Source organism: Nerophis ophidion, linkage group LG09 (genome assembly GCF_033978795.1).
Source record: "Nerophis ophidion isolate RoL-2023_Sa linkage group LG09, RoL_Noph_v1.0, whole genome shotgun sequence".
Classification (NCBI taxonomy): Eukaryota; Metazoa; Chordata; class Actinopteri; order Syngnathiformes; family Syngnathidae; genus Nerophis; species Nerophis ophidion.
Window position 1 is genome coordinate 24,072,079 of NC_084619.1, and position 24,924 is coordinate 24,097,002.

Sequence of the window (24,924 nt, forward strand, 5' to 3'; positions counted from 1 at the left end):
CTGCGAGGCGGCCACTAATGTGGCCTTTTCGAGGTCGCCCGCCAAAACTTGTTCGGCAGCGGCGTTCCATCCGCCGCCGCCACTTGACTTGTCCTCGGTGGATTCGGGGACACACGACTTGGCGACCCTCCACCGTGGCCTCCCTCCGCCCTCCCTTCGTTTGTGGACTCTGTTTTTGGGGAGGGGGTTCAAGTTGTTTCTTATTTGTTTTTGTTTTCTTTGAGACATCTGGAATCTGTCTTTTTGGGGGGGGGAATACTGTTGCGATCTGTGACTCAGATCTTCACATGTTTATTTTTCCATCTTTGTTTCATTCTCTTCTGACCCACTTACTTCCTGTTTAGTCCGTTACCATGGTTACACATTGATTTCACCTGCTCCTCGTTTTCTACACACCTGGTTCTCCTTGATTTCTCCCTATATAAGCTTTCCTCTTTTCTTTGTTCAGTCTCGGATCCTAATTTGCCCACGCGCAACAGTGACGACTCTCGACCTTCATCTTTGTATGTATATTCTCGCTAGCTTTTACGCTAAGCCATTTGTTTATTCCAGCTCACATGCTGAGGAATTGTTTTTCTGTTTTTGGTTTGCCTTCTCTTTACAGCAGTGTTTTTGTTTCTAGCCTTTTATTATTTAATAAATCCATTTATAACTTACCTTGTTGTGTTCATCGCTTCGACGCATCCCCGGAAGAACCAATCCGGCATTACAATGCCACACAAGCGTCACAAAAAGGCTTTTATCTTATATCTTTGCTATCTTTTATCCCCCCTGCACAGCTGCTTCGAGTTGTAAAAAGTGAAAGCTCAAAGCTATAAACTAAGCTACGAGCTACCAGCTATATCGCAAATGTAATAACAGGTTATATAACTTACTTGTCCATTCCCAAACATAGTAAGCACTGATCCAATTAAAGTAGTTTTTAGGAATATCCTTTTTCATTTTGCCATTTTGTCTTACATTAGAAGGCTAAGGTAGCTACACAACAAAACGAGCTAACATTGCTAACGTATAATTCACACATCCACTACTGTTAGGACTTACAGTTGTGTCGTCTCCTCCATTGCCATAAATAGTGGTCACCTAGCCAACCCTTAAAAGTAGTTTATTGGAAAATCGATCTTCACACCGGCGCAGGTTTCTGAAGTGCTCTGCACACACGGAGAGAGGCTTCTTTCAAGTTGAAGGTACATTACTACAAATCATAAAAGTTAAGAATAAGGCACTTTCTTACTTCCAAGAAGGCTGAAAGTTTTTGAAGTGAGTTGTGCTGGCGAAAGAAAAAAACAACAGGACATTAAATAAATGCTCGAACATTATATAAAATGGCGGACTCACGTAATGAGATTAGCCTTGATCATATATATAGCCAAACATTAAATACATCCATTTAATAACTCAAATAATACAAATAAGGCAACAACATACATACAAATATATATATATATATATATATATATATATATATATGTATATATATATATATATATATATATATATATATATATATATATATATATATATATATATATATATATATATATTAACCGAGGGTGAGAATACAATAAGTTAAAGTACTTGAAAATTTAGATACTACTGTATTTATAATTATGTAATACAACTCTTTCAAGATTAAAACATTGTTTTTCTATTCATTTCAGGTGCAATATTGTTGATGCATTTTTGGGTTTTTCTCACTAACAATGTTTTAAGTTGGCCAAGAAATTAATAATTATGGTTTTAAGTGTTAGGAGTGTTCCGAAAAAATAAATTCCCAATCCCAATCTCAATTGTTATTTATTTTGATTCCAAGTCGATTCATAATTTCCAAGAATGTATTTTTTTTTTTTTTTTTTTAAAGAATAAATCTTTAAAAAACATCTCTGCTTCAATCACTGCCCGTGAATGTTAAATGTTAGCAGCCAAGAAGCGCTTTTGTAACCCGATTTCCAAAAGGTTTTAATATCATTTTTATATCAAATGATATACTACGAGAACTGGTTTGAGTCAGATATTGTCTCGAATGGGGAATCGATTCTGAATTGGGTCGTTATCCCTAGAATAGGAATCAAATCAAATCACGAGTTGTTAAAAGAGTTGCGTCCCCATTAAGTGTGTATGTCGGTGTATCCTTGTGTTCAGCATAAGCTATCTACCTGGTATTTTCTGTGAGCCACTTCAACAGTTCACACTTTTCTGACAATATTTTGGGTCATTTGGAACGTTTGTCCTGTTTTCCAGGTTACTGATATAATATTGGGTTTAGTTGGGTTGAGGAGGGATTGTCAAACTCACAATTAAGATACAAAAATGATTATTCTTGTCATGTGCTCCAGGGTGGAATATTTTCACATGCAACAATTTCATGGGGTGGTCTCTCAAAGCAGTGTTTTTCAACCACTGTGCCGTGGCACACTAGTGGGCCGTGAGATACAGTCTGGTGTGCCGTGGGAGACTATGTAATTTCCCCTATTTGGGGAAAAAATATTTTTTGCAAACCAGTAATTATAGTGTGCAAATAATGTGTTGTTGTTGAGTGCTGTCTCAAGCTCGGCAGAGTAACCATGTAATACTCTTCCAGTAGGTGGCAGCCGGTAGCTAATTGCTTTGTAGATGTTGGAAACAGCGGGTTGCAGTGTGCAGGTAAAATGGTATTTAATGCTTAAACCAAAACAAAAGGTGAGTGCCCCTAAGAAAAGGCTTTGAAGCTTAGGGAAGGCTATGCAGAATGAAACTAAAACTGAACTGGCTACGAAGTAAAGAAAAACAGAATACTGGACGACAGCAAAGACTTACAGTGGAGCAAAGACGTCGTCCACAAAGTACATCCGAACATGACATGACAATCAACAATGTCCCCACAAAGAAGGATAGCAACAACTTAAACACCGTATTTCCTTGAATTGCCGCAAGGCATATAGTATGCGCCTGCCTTGAATTACTGCCGGGTCAAACTCGCTTCCCAAAATAATTAGCGCATGCTTAGTATTACCGCCTGGTCAAACTTGTGACGTCACGAGTGAAACTTCCCCTGTCATCATTTTTGAAATGGAGGAGGCTGATTTCAATACCGGTAATTTGAAATCGCATAAAGGGAAGAAGATTAAGAGCTATTCAGTAGGATTTAAGGTCCAAACTTACATCACACTCAAAATTTTACTGCATACCTTTGGTATGTGCCGGAGTGAGAAGAGGTTTTAAAATAATTAGCGCATGCTTACCTTTACCACATGCCTATGGTAAGCGCAGGAGTGAGAAGAGGTTTTAAATTAATTAGCGCCCCGGCGGCAATTCAAGGAAATACGCTATACTTGATTGCTAAAATAAAGCAGATGCTGGAAATAGCGCTCAAAGGAAGACATGAAACTGCTACAGGAAAACACCAACAACACAGGAAAGGCCACAGAAATAGGAGCGGAAGACAAGAACTAAAACACTACACAGAGGAAAACTGCAAAAAAATCCAAAGAAGTCACATCATGATGTGAGAGCACACCTACTTTGAGACAAAGTATAGTGATGCATGGTTAGTTAGGGTTTAAAGTTATATCCAACAACTACGACAACGACTTTTTACTGCTGCTGAGTTTAATTTTTTCATGATTTCTGCAGGTGGTGTGCGTCCGGATTTTTTCAATGAAAAAAATTTGCCTTGGCTGAAAAAAGGTTGAAGAACACCGTCTCAAAGCACCATAAATTCATTTCTGTTGATATCATCTGGTGTAGGTATGACAGCCGAACACGGCGCGGCTTGTGTACGTGCCGTGCACGTTTCGGCCAGCTGGCAGCCGGGTAGCGGGTCCATCAGCGTGCCATGTGGGCGGAGCTTACACCCGAGAAGCCTGAGCTCTCCCATGACTCCCTGCCCGCCTTCCCGTGTTGATCCTGTTCATCGGGTTCAATTACAACACACACTCTTTCACCATTCTGTTTGATATGGCTCGCTGCCAGGAAAAATAGTCAAAAGGTTTTCCAAGAAAGCGGCCCCGGTGGACACGGAGGCCCGAATGATGACATGTCACGTTAACAAAGCAAGGCCCTCATGAAGTCGCAACTCAGCAGAAAGTCCAACAGTGAGCACGAGCGCCACTCACATGCGCTTGGACCGATACGGCAGCAGATGATGGGAGATGAAACACCTGAATAAATGAGCGTTGGGCGGGAAATCCGAGTAAGCCTCAAATAACTCTGGCAGCAAAGTCTCTGTTTCCCTCGCCTTCCTCGGAGAGGGTAAAGTTCACTTGAGCTCTTCTCAAATCCCACCGAATATCTTTGGAGCCTTTTCAAAATAAGCACAAGCTATGACTCCTCCAGCACAGCAATTCTAAAAGTGTATCTTTCCATGTAAAGACATCTCTGGGCTTCCAGCAACACACACACACACACACACACACACACACACACACACACACACACACACAAACAGTTGTGGCCAAGTTTCTTGTCTTCTTTTTTTTTTTTTTCCAAAGCAGCAATTTTAAACTCGTGCAATTAGGTTCCTGTACTGTGAGTGTGCAATAACGTCTTCGGACTGCTGAGCGATCACAGGCCTTTCAGAAGTGGAGAAGGTATGTGGCTTTGGACGGCCCGTGCTTTTCCACTGCACTAAATGCTATCGCAGTTAACTTCCAATTCTGGCACCAGCTGGAAAACAAGACATCGCTGCCAGAGACTGTTTATTATTATTGCAGAGAGCTTTTACCCAAAATGGCGATTCAGCTACTGTGGCGTCCATGTTGTTGACCTGGTTGCATAGTGACTAAGTAAGAACGTGGCAGACCAGAGGGTGAGAGCATGCACACACATACATGTACTATATACGAGGCATCGCCATGGCGACACTTATTTATTGCACATTCATGTCATCATGCTATTTGCTATGTTTTCCGACATACACAGAGCAGTCCTGCCCCTACTCTGCTCAAGACACACACAAAAAATGCATACTGAAATAAGTTTTTTCATGTAAGAAATATTTTGATAATATATTTCTTCTGGATCGGTTCGCAGCCGAGTGTGAATCGACCAGAATGAAAATCAGCACCTCCAAGTCCGAGTTCATGGTTCTCTCCCGGAAAAGGGTGGAGTGCCATCTCCGGGTTGGGGAGGAGACCCTGCCCCAAGTGTAGGAGTTCAAGTACCTAGGAGTCTTGTTCATGAGTGGGGGAAGAGTGGATCGTGAGTTCGACAGGCGGATCAATGCGGCGTCTTCAGTAATGCGGACACTGTATCGATTTGTTGTGGTGAAGAAGGAGCTGAGCCGGAAGGCAAAGCTCTCAATTTACCGGTCGATTTACGTTCCCATCCTCACCTATGGTCATGAACTTTGGGTCATGACCGAAAGGATAAGATCATGGCTACAAGCGGCCGAAATGAGTTTCCTCCGCCGGGTGGCGGGGCTCTCCCTTAGAGATAGGGTGAGAAGCTCTGTCATCCGGGAGGAACTCAAAGTAAAGCCACTGCTCCTCCACATTGAGAGGAGCCAGATGAGGTGGTTCGGGCATCTGGTCAGGATGCCACCCGAACGTCTCCCGAGGGAGGTGTTTAGGGCACGTCCGACCGGTAGGAGGCCACGGGGAAGACTCAGGACAGGTTGGGAAGACTATGTCTCCCGGTTGGCCTGGGAACTTATGAAGATGGATGGATGGATGGATGGTATTCTTTGTGTAACGAAACACATATTAAACATTTTTTAAAGAACACCAAAACGAATCAGTTGAATTAGTTTTTTTGGAATGGTGCCTTCCGTTTACAATCTTCATGTATGACATGAAGACATGTAAGACATATTTTTTGATGCATTCTAATTCGTAAATAAACTCAATAAAAATATGCTTACAATAGAGTCAATGGGAGGTCCTCTATTCCGTCCATAAACCCTTCTAAATAAACCTCCAAAAACCTCCAACAATACTCCATTTTAGTGTTGTGCCAATACCAATATTTTGTTACCGGCACCGGTACCAAAATGTATTTCGATACTTTTCAGTACTTTCCGAAAATAAAGGGAACTACAAAAAATGGTTTTATTTAAACAAAAAATCTTAGGGTACATTAAACATATGTTTCTTATTGCAAGTTTGTCCTTAAATAAAATAGTGAACACGTCAGTGAACACTTGTGTTTCAGTAGAAAGTAAGCAAACGAAGGCCACTAATTTAGTCTGCTGATGTATGCAGTAACAAATTGTGTCATTTCTCATTCTATTATTTTGTCAACATTATGAAGGACAAGTGGTAGAAAATAAATAATTAATCTACTTGTTCATTTACTGTTAACATCTGCTAACTTTCTCTTTTAACATGTTGTATCTACAATTCTGTTAGGGGACCCGTACATTTTAGAGGTGGTATAGTTAGTATCGCGGTACTATACCAACACCGGTATACCGTACAACCATATTCCAGTTACATTTTGTGACTGGAATATTAACCAGATATTAGCGATATTGTAATTTATAGCAGCGTCGTGACAACAGAGAGTTAACTGTGGCTATGTTGACATCATCGGCTGGTGAGCTGCTTTCTCGACTTGGTGCTGGTAAAGGTTTATTCTAAATCTTAAATAATGCCTCCCCTTTGAGCACGTAATCCAACAAGTTGGTCAACCATGACATCCAATATACACCCAGAAATGGCGATAAAGATGTAAAAAGACGCTTGGTTCCACCCCCCTTTTTTCTTAGTGAGGATTCTGAGTCATTTTTCCACGTGAGAGCAAACATTGTACAGTAAGTGATGTTTTATAATGTTTGTTATCCAGCATGATGTCAGCATTAGTAGTAATCAGTGATTGAAAGGCAAAACGCGAACATTGTGATGAGTTTTTGAAATCAATGTGCCACTGTATGCTAAAAATAAGCAATATACATAAATATTACACTTTATGACAAATGTTACTACATTACACAGGTGCATACAGCATGTATATAAAGCCTTAATGAAAGTGTTTGGATGTTTTATAGGCAGAATAGAGTGACTCTTATAGGGCCCATTATAAGCTGATTTTTGCTCGCATTTGTTTACTATTTAGAATGTATATATATATATATATATATATATATATATATATATATATATATATATATATATATATATACATATATATATGTATATATATATTTGTGTGTGTGTGTGTGTGTTTGTGTGTGTGTGCGTGTGTGTGTGTGTGTGTGTGTGTGTGTGTGTGTGTGTGTGTGCTTGTCTTTCTTTTTGATGACCTCTAGCAGCTATAAAATGATAAAATGATGTTGCGGAAAAGACAATATGTAATTTTTTTTTTTTTTTAACTTTTTTTTTTACTTATGTTCATGTTTTAGTCCATATACATATATATATATATATCAATCAATCAATGTTTACTTATATAGCCCTAAATCACTAGTGTCTCAAAGGGCTGCACAAACCACCACGACATCCTCGGTAGGCCCACATAAGGGCAAGGAAAACTCACACCCAGTGGGACATCGGTGACAATAATGACCCAGTGGGACGTCGGTGACAATAATGACTATGAGAACCTTAGAGAGGAGGAAAGCAATGGATGTCGAGCGGGTCTAACATGATACTGTGAAAGTTCAATCCACAATGGATCCAACACAGTCGCGAGAGTCCAGTCCAAAGCGGATCCAACACAGCAGCGAGAGTCCCGTTCACAGCGGAGCCAGCAGGAAACCATCCCAAGCGGAGGCGGATCAGCAGCGCAGAGATGTCCCCAGCCGATACACAGGCAAGCAGTACATGGCCACCGGATCGGACCGGACCCCCTCCACAAGGGGAGAGTGGGACATAGAAGAAAAAGAAAAGAAACAGCAGATCAACTGGTCTAAAAAGGGAGTCTATTTAAAGGCTAGAGTATACAAATGAGTTTTAAGGTGAGACTTAAATGCTTCTACTGAGGTGGCATCTCGAACTGTTACCGGGAGGGCATTCCAGAGTACTGGAGCCCGAACGGAAAACGCTCTATAGCCCGCAGACTTTTTTTGGGCTTTGGGAATCACTAACAAGCCGGAGTCCTTTGAACGCAGATTTCTTGCCGGGACATATGGTACAATACAATCGGCAAGATAGGATGGAGCTAGACCGTGTAGTATTTTATACGTAAGTAGTAAAACCTTAAAGTCACATCTTAAGTGCACAGGAAGCCAGTGCAGGTGAGCCAGTACAGGCGTAATGTGATCAAACTTTCTTGTTCTTGTCAAAAGTCTAGCAGCCGCATTTTGTACCAACTGTAATCTTTTAATGCTAGACATGGGGAGACCCGAAAATAATACGTTACAGTAGTCGAGGCGAGACGTAACAAACGCATGGATAATGATCTCAGCGTCTTTAGTGGACAGAATTGAGCGAATTTTAGCGATATTACGGAGATGAAAGAAGGCCGTTTTAGTAACGCTTTTAATGTGTGCCTCAAAGGAGAGAGTTGGGTCGAAGATAATACCCAGATTCTTTACCGTGTCGCCTTGTTTAATTGTTTGGTTGTCAAATGTTAGAGTTGTATTATTAAATAGAGTTCTGTGTCTAGCAGGACCGATAATCAGCATTTCCGTTTTTTTGGCGTTGAGTTGTAAAAAGTTAGCGGACATCCATTGTTTAATTTCATTAAGACAAGCCTCCAGCTGACTACAATCCGGCGTGTTGGTCAGCTTTAGGGGCATGTAGAGTTGGGTGTCATCAGCATAACAGTGAAAGCTAACACCGTATTTGCGTATGATGTCACCTAGCGGCAGCATGTAGATGCTGAAGAGTGCAGGGCCAAGGACCGAACCCTGGGGAACTCCACACGTCACATTGTTATGGGAGACACACTGCATCCTATCAGTAAGATAAGAGTTAAACCAAGACAGGGCTAAGTCTGACATACCAATTCGTGTTTTGATACGTTCTAATAAAATATTATGATCGACGGTATCGAAAGCAGCGCTAAGATCGAGGAGCAGCAACATAGATGACTCATCAGAATCCATCGTTAGCAATAGATCATTAGTCATTTTTGCGAGGGCTGTCTCCGTGGAGTGATTTGCTCTGAAACCGGATTGAAAGGTTTCACATAGATTGTTAGACGCTAAGTGTTCATTTAACTGCTCCGCAACAATTTTTTCAAGGATTTTTGAAATAAAGGGAAGGTGAGACACTGGTCGGTAGTTTACCATGAGGTCAGGATCGAGGTTAGGTCTTTTAAGAAGAGGATGAATAACCGCTTTTTTGAATGCTAGGGGAACAGTGCCCGAGGAGAGTGATAAGTTTATAATATTTAGCACTGATGGACCTAATAATACAAAGAGCTCCTTGATCAGTTTCCCAGGAAGAGGGTCAAGTAAGCATGTTGTCTGTTTTATTCCATTTACACGTTGTAACAATTCCTCTAATGTTATTTCCTCAAAACGAGAGAAACTATTTTGGACGGCAGTATCCGCCGTATATACCATCGTATCAGTGTTAATAGAACCCCGTTGTAGCTGGGACGCATTGTCTTTAATCTCCTTTCTAATGACTTCAATTTTCTTACTAAAGAATTGCATAAAGTCATCAGCTGAGTGGGTTGAGCTACTGGAAGGGGTCCCTTGTTGGGTTAGCGATGCTACCGTACTAAACAAAAATTTAGGATCGTTTTTATTACGGTGGATGAGATTTGAGTAATATTTAGCTTTAGCTGAGGTAAGCATGCGTTTATAAGTTATTAAACCATCACTCCATGCTTGATGGTGCACCTCAAGTTTAGTCGTGCGCCATTTGCGTTCCAGCTTTCTGCATAATAATTTCTGAGCTCTAGTTTCTTCTGTAAACCACGGGGTGCGCTTTTTTGGAGCCTTTTTTAACTTTAGCGGTGCTATGTTATCAATGGTTTCGCGCAGGGTGTCGTTAAAGTTGTTAGTGAGGTTATCAATAGAGCCCACATACTTTGGGAATGGTGCCATAACCGAGGGCAGTAGGTCAGCAAGAGTTGTCGTTGTGGCCGTATTAATGTTGCGGCTGCTATAGCAGTTATTATTATTATTAGTTTGACGAACATGCGTCTGAACCTCGATTTTTATAAGGTAATGATCGGACAATACTTTAGTATACGGGAGTATCGTAACTTTGGAGACGGTGATACCCCTGACAAGCACTAGGTCTATCGTATTACCGTTGCGATGCATGGGTTCATTTATTATTTGTGTGAGACCACAGCTATCAATTACAGTCTGGAGCGCTACGCACGGTGGGTCCGATGGGGTATTCATATGGATATTAAAGTCCCCCATTATGATTATATTATCGGCGTGTGTCACAAGATCAGCAACGAACTCTGAGAATTCATTGATAAAGTCCGAATAGGGCCCTGGGGGGCGGTAGATAACAGCCAGGTGTAGAGGCAGCGGTGTGACAGACTTCATAGTAAGCACCTCAAACGATTTATATTTATTATTTATGTTAGGACTAAGGTTAAAGTTTTCGTTGTATATTAGTGCGACCCCCCCACCCCTTTTAAGCGGACGGGCAATATGCGCATGTGTAAAGTTAGGAGGACATGCCTCATTTAGCGCAAAAAAGTCATTTGGTTTAAGCCAGGTTTCGCTGAGACTGATGACGTTAAGATTGTTGTCTCTGATAATATCATTAACTAATAACGTTTTGGGAGACAATGATCTTATGTTTAAAAAACCTATATTATAGGTAGTGGGCTGTTTTCCATCCATCTATCCATCATCTTCTTCCGCTTATCCGAGGTCGGGTCGCGGGGGCAGCAGCCTTAGCAGGGAAGCCCAGACTTTCCTCTTCCCAGCCACTTTGTGTAGCTCTTCCCGGGGGATCCCGAGGCGTTCCCAGGCCAGCCGGGAGACGTAGTCTTCCCAACGTGTCCTGGGTCTTCCCTGTGGCCTCCTACCGTTTGGACGTGCCCTAAACACCTCCCTAGGGAGATGTTCGGCTGGCATCCTGACCAAATGCCCGAACCACCTCATACGGCTCCTCTCAATGTGGAGGAACAGCGGCTTTACGTCGAGTTCCTCCCGGATGACAGAGCTTCTCACCCTATATATATATATAAATATATATATATATATATATATATATATATATATACATATATATATATACACATATAAATATATGTATACATGTATATATATATATGTATATATATATATATATATATATATATATATATATATATATATATATATATATATATATATACACATACACAAATCTATAAAGTATGTGAAAATTCGAGTCCTACCTTGTTTACACACAATAAAGATAAAAAATTATGTTTATCTGCGATCAATTTTGAGTTAACTATGATCAATGTGATGAATCGCAATTAAATATTTTAATCGTTAGACAGCCCTAAAAAAACAAAACAAAAGTCAAGAACAGAGTTTTGCATTCAGCCCAGTAAATAATCGATTCCGAGTGCAGCAAGAACCACAATGCAATGCGTTTTCATGTCACACTTTCAAGTACTATGCAGGTCAACGTTTTGGAAAAGTTACCAAAAAAACGCCTTTTATTTTATTTTTTTAAATGGGTCAAATGTTGACGACATGCCTGCGTCAGCCATGACACAGCATTTTCCAAATGTTCTCATGCATGCAAGAATAAGCAGAGATACACGTTCATCCCCTGCTGTGGTTCAGCGTTTCCACCGTGGAGCACGTTGAGATTTGCTTGTGTTTTTAGACAAATCCTCTGTGCAGACTAAACCCCCCCCCCCCCCCCCCCCCCTCCCCACACACTCCATGCTAGAAAAAAACAACTCTGACCCAGTTAGTGCATCCTGCTTTAAAAAAAAAAACAGGCATCAAAGCAGAGGAAAGAAAAAAGTGAAATAGAAGCACAAGCCCACGAATGGGTTAACATTGGACTCATTGCTTTCATTTCCTCTTCTGTTCCATCTGAACAAACAAGGCGGGTGACCTGACAGAGCACAGAGGGGTGGGATGGGGTTGGGCGGTGGTGGGGGGTTGGCGTGGGGGTTGCTGTGACTGGAATAAAACCACAGAGAAGGGGGGAGGAGACCGAGGACCACCACGGGATGAAGCCTGCAGGCTGCTGTGCTGTGCTGGCGAAAAGCCCCCATGTTGACATTTCACCACAACAACAATTCTGAGAAATGCTCGCCGTCTGTGTTCCAGCTCCGGCACCCTTAACGTTTTCATCATCAGCTGACCTCTGTTCTTCCCTAATCTCATTCTCCCCTTCCTCACGTTCGCTCCCCTGCTTGAATACTAAAAAAACGTTATCGTGCATGACTGAAAAGGCAGGAAAGTGCAGACCAAACAAAAAGGAAGGCGGTGTAAACACGCCGCGTGGATAATGAAGACGTGTGGGTTGGGACGTGTTGCAGACTGGACCAGAAGCACTGGAGACATGAGTCATGGCAAGAAACCTCCCAGGGGGCTCATTTGTGCCGTCTATAAATGGAAATAGCAGAAAAACAGCGGCTTCCCTCGCCCACCCAGCACTGGGTTATGCCTTATTAGAGCGTGATGGCTTACGACAGCGACTGCCTTCTTTAGCCTCCGCCTGAACTTAACAATCTTTTGTTTTTTTGCCTGACCTGGCAGCCAAAAAAGGGAAGCGGTGCATATTAAGTTGCCTTGTGAAAAAAAAAAAAAAAAAAAAAATGGTTTGAGGAAACTAAAAACAGGTTATGTGCTTTAAGCTGAAAGTTGAGGACGATGAAATGTTTGACTTCAATCTGCTGAAATGTTGATGGATGACATTCATTTTCGCCAAGCGGTTTAGTTTGGGTCCAATCAGGCTTTCAGTGTGACTTGCATGCGACTATGTAACCAGACTCTGCCTGGACTGTATCCGAAAATAAGCCACACATGGCACAAATTATGTCCGTCAAAATTGTCATCTCCAACAGGCTGACTGATGTCGACATTCCCGAAGTCAAACCAAAGACAACCGTTAAGTCCTTCCAGAAATTTACCATGTTGCGATTTTTGGGTGTGATAATAGATGATAAAATTATCTGGAAGTCTCATATAAAAAAATACGCAACATAAGATGACAAGAAATATTTCAACAATGAACAAAGCAAAATATGTTTTGGACCAGAAATTACTTCATATTGTCTACTGCTCCTTAGTGTTAATTATATCTTAGTTATTGTGCAGAAATATGGGGAAATATCTACAAATGTATAGTTAATTCACTAACTTTGTTACAAAAAAGATCAGGTCGACTCATACATAAATGTTGGATATAAAGAACATAATAATCACGTTATTTATCCATCCATCCATCCATTTCCTATCGCTTATTCCCTTTGGGGTCGCTGGTTCCTATCTCAGCTACAATTGGGCGGAAGGTGGTGTACACCCTGCACAAGTCGCCACCTCATCACAGGGCCAACACAGATAGACAGACAACATTCACAAGCACATTCCCACACTAGGGCCAATTTAGTGTTGCCAATCAACCTATCCCCAGGTGCATGTCTTTGAAAGTAAGAAGAAGACGGAGTACCCAGAAGGAACCCACGCATTCACGGGGAGAATATGCAAACTCAACACAGAATGATCCCGAGCTCGGGATTGAACCTAGGACTACTCAGGACCTTTGTATTGTGAGGCAGATGCACTAACCCCTCCACCGTACTGCCATTGCACAATATAGTTTAATTTATTACAAGCAGTAAGAAAACATAAATGCCTGACTCACCTATCATGGAGGGAATTAGCAAATTTGGCGTCAGATGAAAAAATATTCTCCGCCTTCAATCGTCTCCATCTTTCAAAGGCACCCCGGATACTTATCCTTGTTTTGTTTCCGGCTTTGTCTTGAATAAGTTGACAATCGTAACGATGCATTTTAGATTTACTAAGGTCTGACATGTTTAGTAACTTTACCAGTGGCAGTAGCTATAGACGAAGGTGGCGGAATGCGTAAATGGCAACCTGGATGTGACACACTCACAGACTTTCTAATTGGAGGGCGGGGGCATCGAAGTGAAAACCATAACAATATTTCGGGGCTGTAAATCTAATTTTGAAATGAGCATATTCCGGCTGAACTACTGAAATCAGTTATAATGGTATTCACAAAGAACGTAATATATTAATGCCTTTTGACATATCAGGGACATTTAATGACTTCACGTGAAATTATTACATAGGGCACATTTTAAATGTTTTTCTTCTAGAATCTTTTTCTGTAGACCCACCCAGCGCTGAGTGGGACCCAGTGGCACCACACCACCTGTTCCCGCCCTCCCACACACACACACACACCTTGCACCTCCCCTGCCCACCTGCTTCCAAGGTGAGGAGACACACCCTGCCCACCAAGTCCTGCCTGCAGGAGCGGAGCTGGTCTGCAGGCGGGCACGGATGCAGACGGCACTGCGGCATGCTGGGTCACAGCATCTCGTTTGCAGGGGGAAAGGAGTGCCCGGCGTCGCTGTGGGCCTTTTCTTTAACCGCTTTCTGGAAAATTCCCTGCCGGGTCATGTTTGCGCACCTTTTTTTTCTCCACCTGTCGTCACAGCGCTGCTTTTATGTGCGGGCTTCATTGTAGCGCCCGTCCCTCGAGGCAGTGAAGACTTTGTCTCAGTGGCGTAAAAGCTAAAGAGGTAAAGTGAAAGAGGTTGTTTTAAGTGCTTTAAGGCCCTGGGCTGATTTTTATTTTTTTTTGTACTGTAAAGTTGGATTAAGATGAACAGAAGGGGGGTGCAGGTGAGGGGGCGGGGCTTTTTGCTGAGGGCCACCCCTGTGTTTGTTGTCGGGGTGGTTGTTTTGGTCGTTATACTGTTTGCTTACATGGAGATGATGCTGATGTTCCCTTGGTGAATGGTATCAGCCTGCACAGCTGTGTTGTCAGTGGCTGCAGCATTGTTGTCGCCGTGAACATAAATAAATGCCACTGTTAGCCTCACACGCTGTCGGCGGCACAGCTGTGTACTCATGTTGCTTTGAATGTATCCTGCTAAATAGATGTTTCATCCAGTTGAATGTTGTTTGTTCCTCAAATAAATCATGTTAAAATATTAGCGCTGTCAAATGATGAATTATCGAAATCAGATCAATCACAGTTTTGAATTTGGATTAATCACATGTTACTACTCCCTTTAATAATTTAAATCAGCGTTTTTTTAACCAACCCGAGCACCCTCTAAAAACATCTGTTTCTCAGCTGTGATCTGTATGGGCCGCAGAGGTAATCAGCTGTAATACACTTGTTTTACCACATGTGGCAGTAATGACAATGTCAAACTAACAGAAGAAGTCTGGAGCTAAAAGCATGGAGAGGTTTCAAAAAATGTGATTTTTATTATATTTTCATTTCCACTTCAATTTTATTGAGAGTTTATTTAAGAAAACACATATTGATTATTGTTTAGTTGGAATTTATTCATTTAGCACTGCTAAAATGAATAAAGCTTGGATGATTCCTTAAGGGGGAACATAAAGCTTGGATGATTACTTAAAGGGTAACATCACAATTTCAGAAGGGTTAAAACCAATAAAAATCACTTCCCAGTGGCCTATTTTATTTTTCTAAGTTTTTTTCAAAATTGTACCCATCATGGAATATCCCGAAAAAAGGCTTTAAAGTGCCTGATTTTCGCTATCTGTAAATCCACCCGTCCATTTTCCTGTGACGTCACTGCGTGACGCCAATACAAACAAACATGGCGGATAGAACAGAAAGATATCGCGACATTAGCTCGGATTCAGACTCGGATTTCAGCGGCTTAAGCGATTCAACAGATTATGTATGTCTTGAAATGGATGGTTGGAGTGTGGAGGCAGATAGGGAAAACGAAACTGAAGAAGAAACTAAAGCTACTAAGTGAACAGCTATTGAAGCTATTCGCTCAATAACTATAGCTATAGCTATAGCTATTGAAGCTATTCGGCGATCGCCTTATTACCAACGATTGCATCTTTTGACCTATGGAGTAACTCAAATCCGTCGATTGGTAAGTGTTTGTTTGGCATTAAATGTGGGTGGAGGGAAAGGCTGGATGCAAATATAGCTACAAATGTACATACAGCTAGCCTAAATAGCATGTTAGCATCGATTTGCCAGCTAACATACCTGTTGGAGTCTCCTCACCATCTTTTAACTGACATATGCGTTGACCTGATCACTAATATACCAACCCATGCCACCGAGGTAAAAGAGTATCCATCCATCCATTTTCTACCGCTTATTCCCTTTTGGGGTCACGGGGGGCGCTGGCGCCTATCCCAGCTACAATCGGGCGGAAGGCAAGTTACACCCTGGACAAGTCGCCACCTCATCACAGGGCCAACACAGATAGACGGACAACATTCACACTCACATTCACACACTAGGGTAAAAGAGTATGTACAGTCAAAATAAATTCTCTGATTAATTGGTGTATTTACATGATTAATGCGATATTGTTTTGTGATTAATCACGAGTTAAGTCTTTATTTTTGAAAGCCTTTAAGCTCCCATATTGCATGCATGTATTTAATATCTTTATTCTTTGCATCATAATCTAAAGTTATAATCATTTTTTTCATCAATATCTTCACTGTCATTTATTTTTGTCAGTATGCTATGTATACGATATTTATAGCTTGAGATATAGCATGAGTAGCGAGCAGAAATGGACAAAGAAAAGTGTATTGATTGGCAAGTTTAACTTCAAAGCACTAGCAGGTCGCTCTTTCGACAGAACCTAAGTTATTTTTATCTACTGTTGCTTTGAGTTGAGTTTTCACCAAAGTAAGTGGAGCCACTTCTTTGCTGCGAGCTGATGCAAAGAGCACTCCTCCTCGACAAATCTTTAATCTTGCAAGCGATTGATACCGAGGAAGACGATGGGCTGCTGGAAACGGTTGCATGCTTTGACTCTTATGAGGACTGAGGAGGCACTTTGCCAACGCGTTTACACACTCGGCTGAGCTAGACGGTGTTGCCGCACTGCAGGTAATTTTTTTATTGTCATTAGAAGGAGGTTTGTTTTAAAGGAGCTTGTGTCACAAGCAGTGTGTGAGATAATATGTATGGGAGATAATGTGTGTGTGAAAGTTTTTCTGTACTTGTGTACCTATCCAAAAGGGGTCCTCTGCATCCAATTGGGGACATAATTTAGTTTCCCTGTTAACATCACGTAAAAAAAAAACTTCTGGTAATTTTTTTAACCTTAACCAAAAGGGGACCTAAATGTATAATAATATTAAAAAATATTTTTAGCAGTGCCAGCAGTGAGCATGTGTAAGACACTATGTTAGTTTGTGTATGTCTCTAAAGGAGCGATCAGGTCCAGTTTGTGAACCATATTGTTTAATAAACAGTGTTACTGTTTAGTAACCATTGTTATTGTTTAATAAACAAACATTTGCACAAAAGCAAACAAATGTTTCAGTCACATGTAGATAGTGATGAAAACGAAACACACACACACACACACACAAACACACACACACACACACACACACACACACACACACACACACACACACACACATATATTTTATGTACATATATCGTATTTCCTTGAATTGCCGCCGGGGCGCTAATTAATTTAAAACCTCTTTTCACTCCTGCGCTTACCAAAGGCATGCGGTAAAAGTAAGCATGCGCTAATTATTTTAAAACATCTTCTCACTCCGGTACTTACCAAAGGTATGCAGTAAAAAATTGAGTGTGATGTAAGCTTGGACCTTAAATCCTACTGAATAGCTCTTAATCGTCTTCAAATTACCGGTATTGAAATCAGCCTCCTCCATTTTGAAAATGATGACAGGGGAAGTGTCACTCGTGACGTCACGAGTTTGACCAGGCGGTAATACTAAGCATGCGGTAATTATTTTGGGACGCGAGTTTGACCCGGCAGTAATTCAAGGCAGGCGCATACTATATGTCCTGCGGCAATTCAAGGAAATACGGTATATATACATATGTACATATACACGTATATACACACACACACATATATATGTATAAATATATATATATATATATATATATATATATATATATATATATATATATATACATATATATATATATATACACACACACACACACACACACACATTATATACATATATGTATGCAATATATATAGTCAAGGTTTCTGTGGTGTATCCTTAATACACTGCTCAATACCAGGTTGGAGCAGAATATACGTTAAGTCAGGAAGAAACACAAAGGCTATATCATTCCTACAAGCTGGTTTCATAAGTATACCTGTTTCTTTATAAAATATAGCCTCTTTGTTTTTTCCTAACCTAACGTATACATGCATTATATGTATATATATGTATATATATATATATATATATATATATATGACAGGGGCGGTATAGCTCGGTTGGTAGAGTGGCCGTCCCAGCAACTTGAGGGTTCCAGGTTCCATCCCCGCTTCCGCCATCCTAGTCACTGCCGCTGTGTCCTTGGGCAAGACACTTTACCCACCTGCTCCCAGTGCCACCCACACTGGTTTAAATGTAACTTAGATATTGGTTTTCACTATGTAAAGCGCTTTGAGTCACTAGAGAAAAAGCGCTTTATAAATATAATTCACTCATATATATATATATATATATATATATATATATATATATATATATTCCATCTAATAATATATGATGACATTTTGGAGGAAAGTTTATTTAAATAATGCCACAGAATCCTTATTGACCAGAAAGGAAAAATACTTTTGTATGTTGACTTGCTCATGGAAAGCCTTTGGTTTAATTTTTGGAGAGTGGTATAGTCCAAGTTCCACACTTGCCAAGTAAAAGACAAAAATCATATAAAAAAAAAACAGATTGGTAAGGTCTCATCAGAAAAGCAAAACTTTCCTTTGTTTGCTCTCTTTGGCGGGCAAAGTTGAAAAACGGAAACGGTGCTTGTGACATTTAATTACTTCCACATTCTACCCAGGGTCAACTCACCCATGCACGCAAGAACGCACACACAATGAACTATGTTGTTTGTTTTGTATATGATACAGCTGAACGCTCCTCGTAATAAATAATGTGCTCGTAATAAATAATGTGCTCATAAGTTTTAAGTGAGTGTCCAGCAGCGTTATGAGATGCTATTTCAGCACGTTGCAAAAGGCCGCATGGCAACTTATTCTTACACATGAACTGATCTCACCGCCGCCTTGGCTTGGTATCCCAGCAGGCCTATGGCCCGCATGACAACAGGAGGCATGTTTTCTTCCACAACATAGCAACAACGCCCAAAGCCAGCGCCAAGGCTTGACAGTCTAAACATGTTACTGGCCCAGGTGAAGGGAACGTTACACAAATATTCCAAAATGCTAGACGGATGTCCAGATACCAAACACCGCCTGCAAACCACTGAGGGATACAGTTCAGTTTGGATGTGTCACGACACAGAGTTGAACCTGCATTTCTTCTGTGGCTGGAGCTGCATGCGCCTCTACTAACAGTGCGCCAAGAGAGGCCTCTGCTGACAGCGGACTCAGACTCGCCCTCACTCGTGCTGAGTGCAGCACGCCCAAGCAGCAACAAGCCTGCAGCCTGTCAAGAATCAACACACCTGTTGAGTTGATGAGAGTGAGCAGCATAAAATCCAGCAGACCCGAGGAACCTTTGCTAGAACGTCGCTATCTTCTCATGACTCCCCTGTCTTCCGTGATCGTACCTGGCCTCTCGACATCCATCCGGATTCCTAACTGCCTTCCTCGATCCACGACCTCCCTACTCAGACCCAGACCACGCTGCCTCGCTCCTGTCCCCGACATCTTGCCTGCTCACAAACTCCCTCTTCGCCTTGCCCCTCTGGATTTGACGAAGGATACAATCAACACTCACAGACAACAAACCCTGGTAACATTTACATCATTAATATTACACATAGTCATCACTCATTCACTTAGAGTAGCATACATACGCCATGTAATCATCAAAGGTTTAAATAAACCTTGTGAACCGCAGTTGTGCCCTGGTTGTCGCCTTCTTCGCTCCTCTGTACATAACAGGATGGCGCCTATCAGTGGAATGTAACCATGGGCCAGGGACGTCATAGCGTTAATTCAACACATGTAACAATGAATTCACGTTTCAATTTTCATGGAAGTGAGAACTCAGTCGACAAATCGATGGACTGCAAGGCTCACCATGTCATTTCCGACATGCAGGCCGGAGTAAAACCTCATTTGGTTTGTTTCCATTGTAATTTTCTAAAATCAATGCAAAACGAAACAGTGGAGTGTAAAACAAACTGGTTTCCACACAAGACCCTGGCACCCTGGCACAGATATTTGTGTCACAGTAACCTATAATATGCACGCTTTGCATACAGCAACTGAAAAAATGCACGATGACGTCAGTGCCAGCGTCTGTTGTGGCGTACAACATTTTTGCTGGAGCACTTTCAACACCTGAGAGCCGGGAGTTAAATCACTGACACACGAGTGGAATTTTGCCTTTGTTTCATCTCTAATGGGGGGAAATTCCTGTGACCTGATATTTTTGCGACAGATTTCTTAAAAGCACTTTGGTGCTGTCATAGAGATGATCTTTGAATCGCTTTTTTATAGGTTCTTTAAGACAGTGGTTCTCAAATGGGGGTACGCGTACCCCTTGGGGTACTTGAAAATATTCTAGAAATAGCAACAATTCAAAAATCCTTTATAAATATATTTATTGAATAATACTTCAACAAAATACGAATGTAAGTTCGTAAACTGTGAAAAGAAATGCAACAATTTAGTGTTGACAGCTAGATTTTTTGTGGAAATGTTCCTTAAATATATATGTTAAAGATTTCTTTTTTTGTAAAGAAATGTTTAGAATTAAGTTCATGAACCCAGATGGATCTCTATTACAATCCCCAAAAAAGGCAATATAAGTTGATTAATATTTCTATGTGTAGAAATCTTTATTTATAATTGAATCACTTGATTATTTTTCAACAAGTTTCTAGTTATTGTTATGTCTTTTTTTTCCAACTAGTTCAAGAAAGACCACTACAAATGAGCAATATTTTGCACTTTTATACAATTTAATAAATCAGAAACTGATGACATAGTGCTGTATTTTACTTCTTTATCTCTTTTTTTCAACCAAAAATGCTTTGCTCTGATTACGGGGTACTGGAATTAAAAAAATGTTCACAGGGGGTACATCACTGAAAAAAGGTTGAGAACCACTGCTTTAAGACAGCTACTGCAGGAGGACGCATAATCCACTGATGTCTCCGGTAAGTTATATATCACAATTTTCCCATCCGAAAACATGCTGGTTGACGTAGAGAAACATGTTTGCTTTACCGCTCTGTGTTAAAGCTTCACAACAAACAAAGAAACACCGGCTGTGTCTTGGTTCTAAAGACAGCTGCAATACGCCGCTTTCCACCAACAGCATTGTTCTTTATAGTCTCCATTATTAATTGAACAAATTGCAAAAGATTCAGGAACACAGATGTCCAAATTACTGTGTAATTATGCGGTGAAAAGAGACAAATTTTAGCCGTAAGTGGTGCTGGGCTAATATGTCCCCTCCAACCAATAACGTCACAAACACGTGTCATCATTTTGCGACGTTTTCAACAGGAAACTCTGCGGGAAAATTAAAATTGTAATTTAGTAAACTAAACCAGCATTATTAGCATGTGTTGCAATGTTAATATTTCATCATTGATATATAAACTATCAGACTGTGTGGTCGGTAGTAGTGGGTTTCAGTAGGCCTTTAAGTTATAATGATTTTACCAGTCCGGCCCACACTATGTACAAGTAGCCCCTGAGCTAAAGTTAGTTTGACACCCTTGCTTTATAACGTTTGATAAGCAAAATCTAAAAAAAATTGTGCCGCGCACAAGAAAGATTCGTAGTAGAAATGAATCCCACGTGGACGGCTGTGTCTCATATTTCAAAGGGCGCAAAGAGAGCTGAAGCCTCAGCTGGGCCACATCAGCTCCAGCTCTGATTTGCCTTGACAACTATGCAAGGTCAAAGATGGGGGAAAACAAATCTCCAGCCTCTAACAGCCAATCTGCGGGCGCGGGAAGACGGGCTGGTTCTTTTTCACTATCACCGCAGGACTATGAGTCATTGCGGAAAACATCTGGTCCCTCTCTGGCACACGGAGGCACCACGTCTGTTGTCTGTCCTCGAAGACGGCGTGCTGGTCGTGCTGATATGTCCTCATACATATCAATTACTTGATGACTTTGGCGATGTCATCCCCCAAGGTGTTTGAAAATGAGGTTTCAATGTCAGTCGAGAGGCGTATTCCAGACAAAAATAACAGCGCTTTCACCCTCGGGCTATCTCGCCACCGCATGCAGTGAGTGAAACCGAAACCCTCCCGGTCTGTATGAGACAGAAAATGCAGCAATGTCTTGCATCAGCAAACTAACTTCTGTCCACGTAACTGTTAAGCTGTCAGCGGCTATGGTCTGTGTTTATTTGGAAGTGAGGAAAAGAAGCACTGGAAGTGAAAGCTCTCCGTGCCTCAATGTTGCTCCAGCACATGCTGGTGGACTGGATTCCTGAAAACCTGGACTGCAAAAATGGCGTCACGCTCGCTATTAGTCAGAGACCGGCGTGGCCTGGATGAACTTCCTGTTTGAGTCTGCCACAGACATAGGGTTTCTCCAGCCCAGCAGGAAGTGAGTCACTCTTATTCACCAGTTGTCTGCAGGCTGCACACACTCGGAGCCTGGGAGTGACAGGAAAACCAAATTAGCTTGTGAAACTTTAATCTCTCATAACTCAATTATTTAATATCTCAGCCACTCGCTTCAAAGGAATACCTCTTCTGGTTCCCCGACCACTTTGATGGATCCTTTCAATCCCGTCTGTGGGAGAACTCACCAATTTGAAATCTCTGCCCTGAGGTTTGAAACGACGCTCTGCGGAAATCATAGCGCGCTCCTTGAAATCGGAGCTGAACCGCGGCAATTCTGGCAACTTCATTATGTGTTGGGGGTGGGAGGGGGATAACATTTTTGGGTAGTGCTGTCAAATGACCATTTTAGATTTCAGATTAATCACACTTTTGAATTAGGATTAATCCTGATTAATCACAGGTTATTACTCGCTTGCATGATTAAAAAGAACTTTAAAGGCCTACTGAAACCCACTACTACCCACCACACAGTCTGAAATATTAACATTGCAACACATGCCAATACGGCTTTTTTAGTTTACTAAATTACAATTTTAAATTTTCCGGGAGTTTCGTCTTGTAAACGTTGTGTAATGATGACGTGTGCGCAGGGCGTCACCGTTTTTAGGAAGTACGAGCGCTACACATACACACAGGTAAAAGTCGTCTGCTTTAACGGCATAATTACTCAGTATTTTGGAGAACTGTGTTGCTGGATCTTTTGCAATTTGTTCAATTAATATTGGAGAAGTCACAGTAGAAAGATGGAGTTGGGAAGCTTTAGCCTTTAGCCACACAAACACACGGTGATTCCTTGTTTAAAATTCCCAGAGCTGAAACTTTACTATGGATCAGAGCGCGGTCAAGTAGACATGGATCCCAAATGAATGCAGGTTTCGGTGAGAAAATTGTAGTTAAAAAGTCGCCACTTACCGGATATCAGCTGAGCTTGTGTCGTCCGTACAGCTGCCGTCGACACCCGTGAGACACTGCGCGTCAAGACACCCGTGGACAAACCCCTCCGACTATCAGGTAATATTAAACTCACTAAAACACTAGCAACACAATAGAAAGATAAGGGATTTCCCAGAATGATCTCAGTAAATGTGTCTAAAAACATCGGAATATGTCCTAATGTTATCGCGTTTTTTTTTTTAACTAGTTTTTTTTTTTTTTTTTCTAGTCTGTCGCTATCAATATCCTCAAACACAAAACTTTCATCCTCGCTCAAATTAATGGGGAAATTGTCGTTTTCTCGGTACGAATAACTGTTTTTGTTGGAGGTTCCCATTAAAAACAATGTGAACATGTGAGGAGCCCTTTACTTCCGGTAAAGGCGAGGCTTTTTCTGGAAGTATCAAAAGTGGCGATTTTTATCGTAGATGTTCTCTACTAAATCCTTTCAGCAAAAATATGGCAATATCGCGAAATGATCAAGTATGACACATAGAATGGACCTGCTATCCCCGTCTAAATAAGACAATCTCATTTCAGTAGGCATTTAAAGAAAGAGCCCGATATTTGGACACAATTACAATTTTATTGTCAGAATGTCATACAGCAACCCATCCATCCATTTCCTACCGCTTGTCCCTTTTTGGGGTCGCTGGAGCCTATCTCAGCTGCATCAGGGCGGTAGGCGGGGTACACCCTGGACAAGTCGCCACCTCATCGCAGGGCCAACACAGATAGACAGACAACATTCACACTCACATTCACACACTAGGGCCGATTTAGTGTTGCCAATCAACCTATCCCAAGGTGCATGTCTTTGGAAGTGGGAGGAAGCCGGAGTACCCGAAAGGAACCCACGCATTTTTAGGAAGAACATGCAAACTCCACACAGAAAGATCCCAACCTCAGGATTGAACTCAGGACTACTCAGGACCTTTGTATTGTGAGGCACATGCACTAACATTTTTTTAATATTTAATTTGAATGCAGATCATTTATTTTCTCAAAACTCGCCAACATATGTATCTAAAATTCAGTCTTGGTTTATTTTGGAGTAGTGTTGTAACGATACCAACATTTTGGTACCGGTACCGGTACTAAAATTATTTCGATACTTTGTTACATAAAGGGGACCGCAAAAAATTGCATTATTGGCTTTATATTAACAAAAAATCTTAGGGTACATTAAACATATGTGTATTATTGCAAATTAGTTCTTAAATAAAATAGTGAACATACAAGACAACTTGTCTTTTTTAGTAAACAAACAAATGCTCCTAATTAGTCTGCTGACATATGCAGTAACATATTGTGTCATTTATCATTCTATTATTTTGTCAACATTATTAAGGACAAGTGGTAGAAAATTAATTATTCATCTACTTGTTCATTTACTCTTA

The 24,924-nt window shown here is 41.1% G+C and overlaps 1 long non-coding RNA gene across 1 annotated transcript; it reads right to left on the reverse strand.

Moving 5' to 3' along the window:
* Positions 1 to 20,808: 20,808 nt before the first annotated feature.
* Positions 20,809 to 22,878, reverse strand: LOC133559163 (uncharacterized). Its single transcript, XR_009808101.1, has 2 exons — positions 22,716 to 22,878; positions 20,809 to 22,621 (listed from the first exon to the last, which is right to left on the reverse strand). It is a non-coding gene; the product is annotated as an uncharacterized LOC133559163 (long non-coding RNA).
* Positions 22,879 to 24,924: the final 2,046 nt, after the last annotated feature.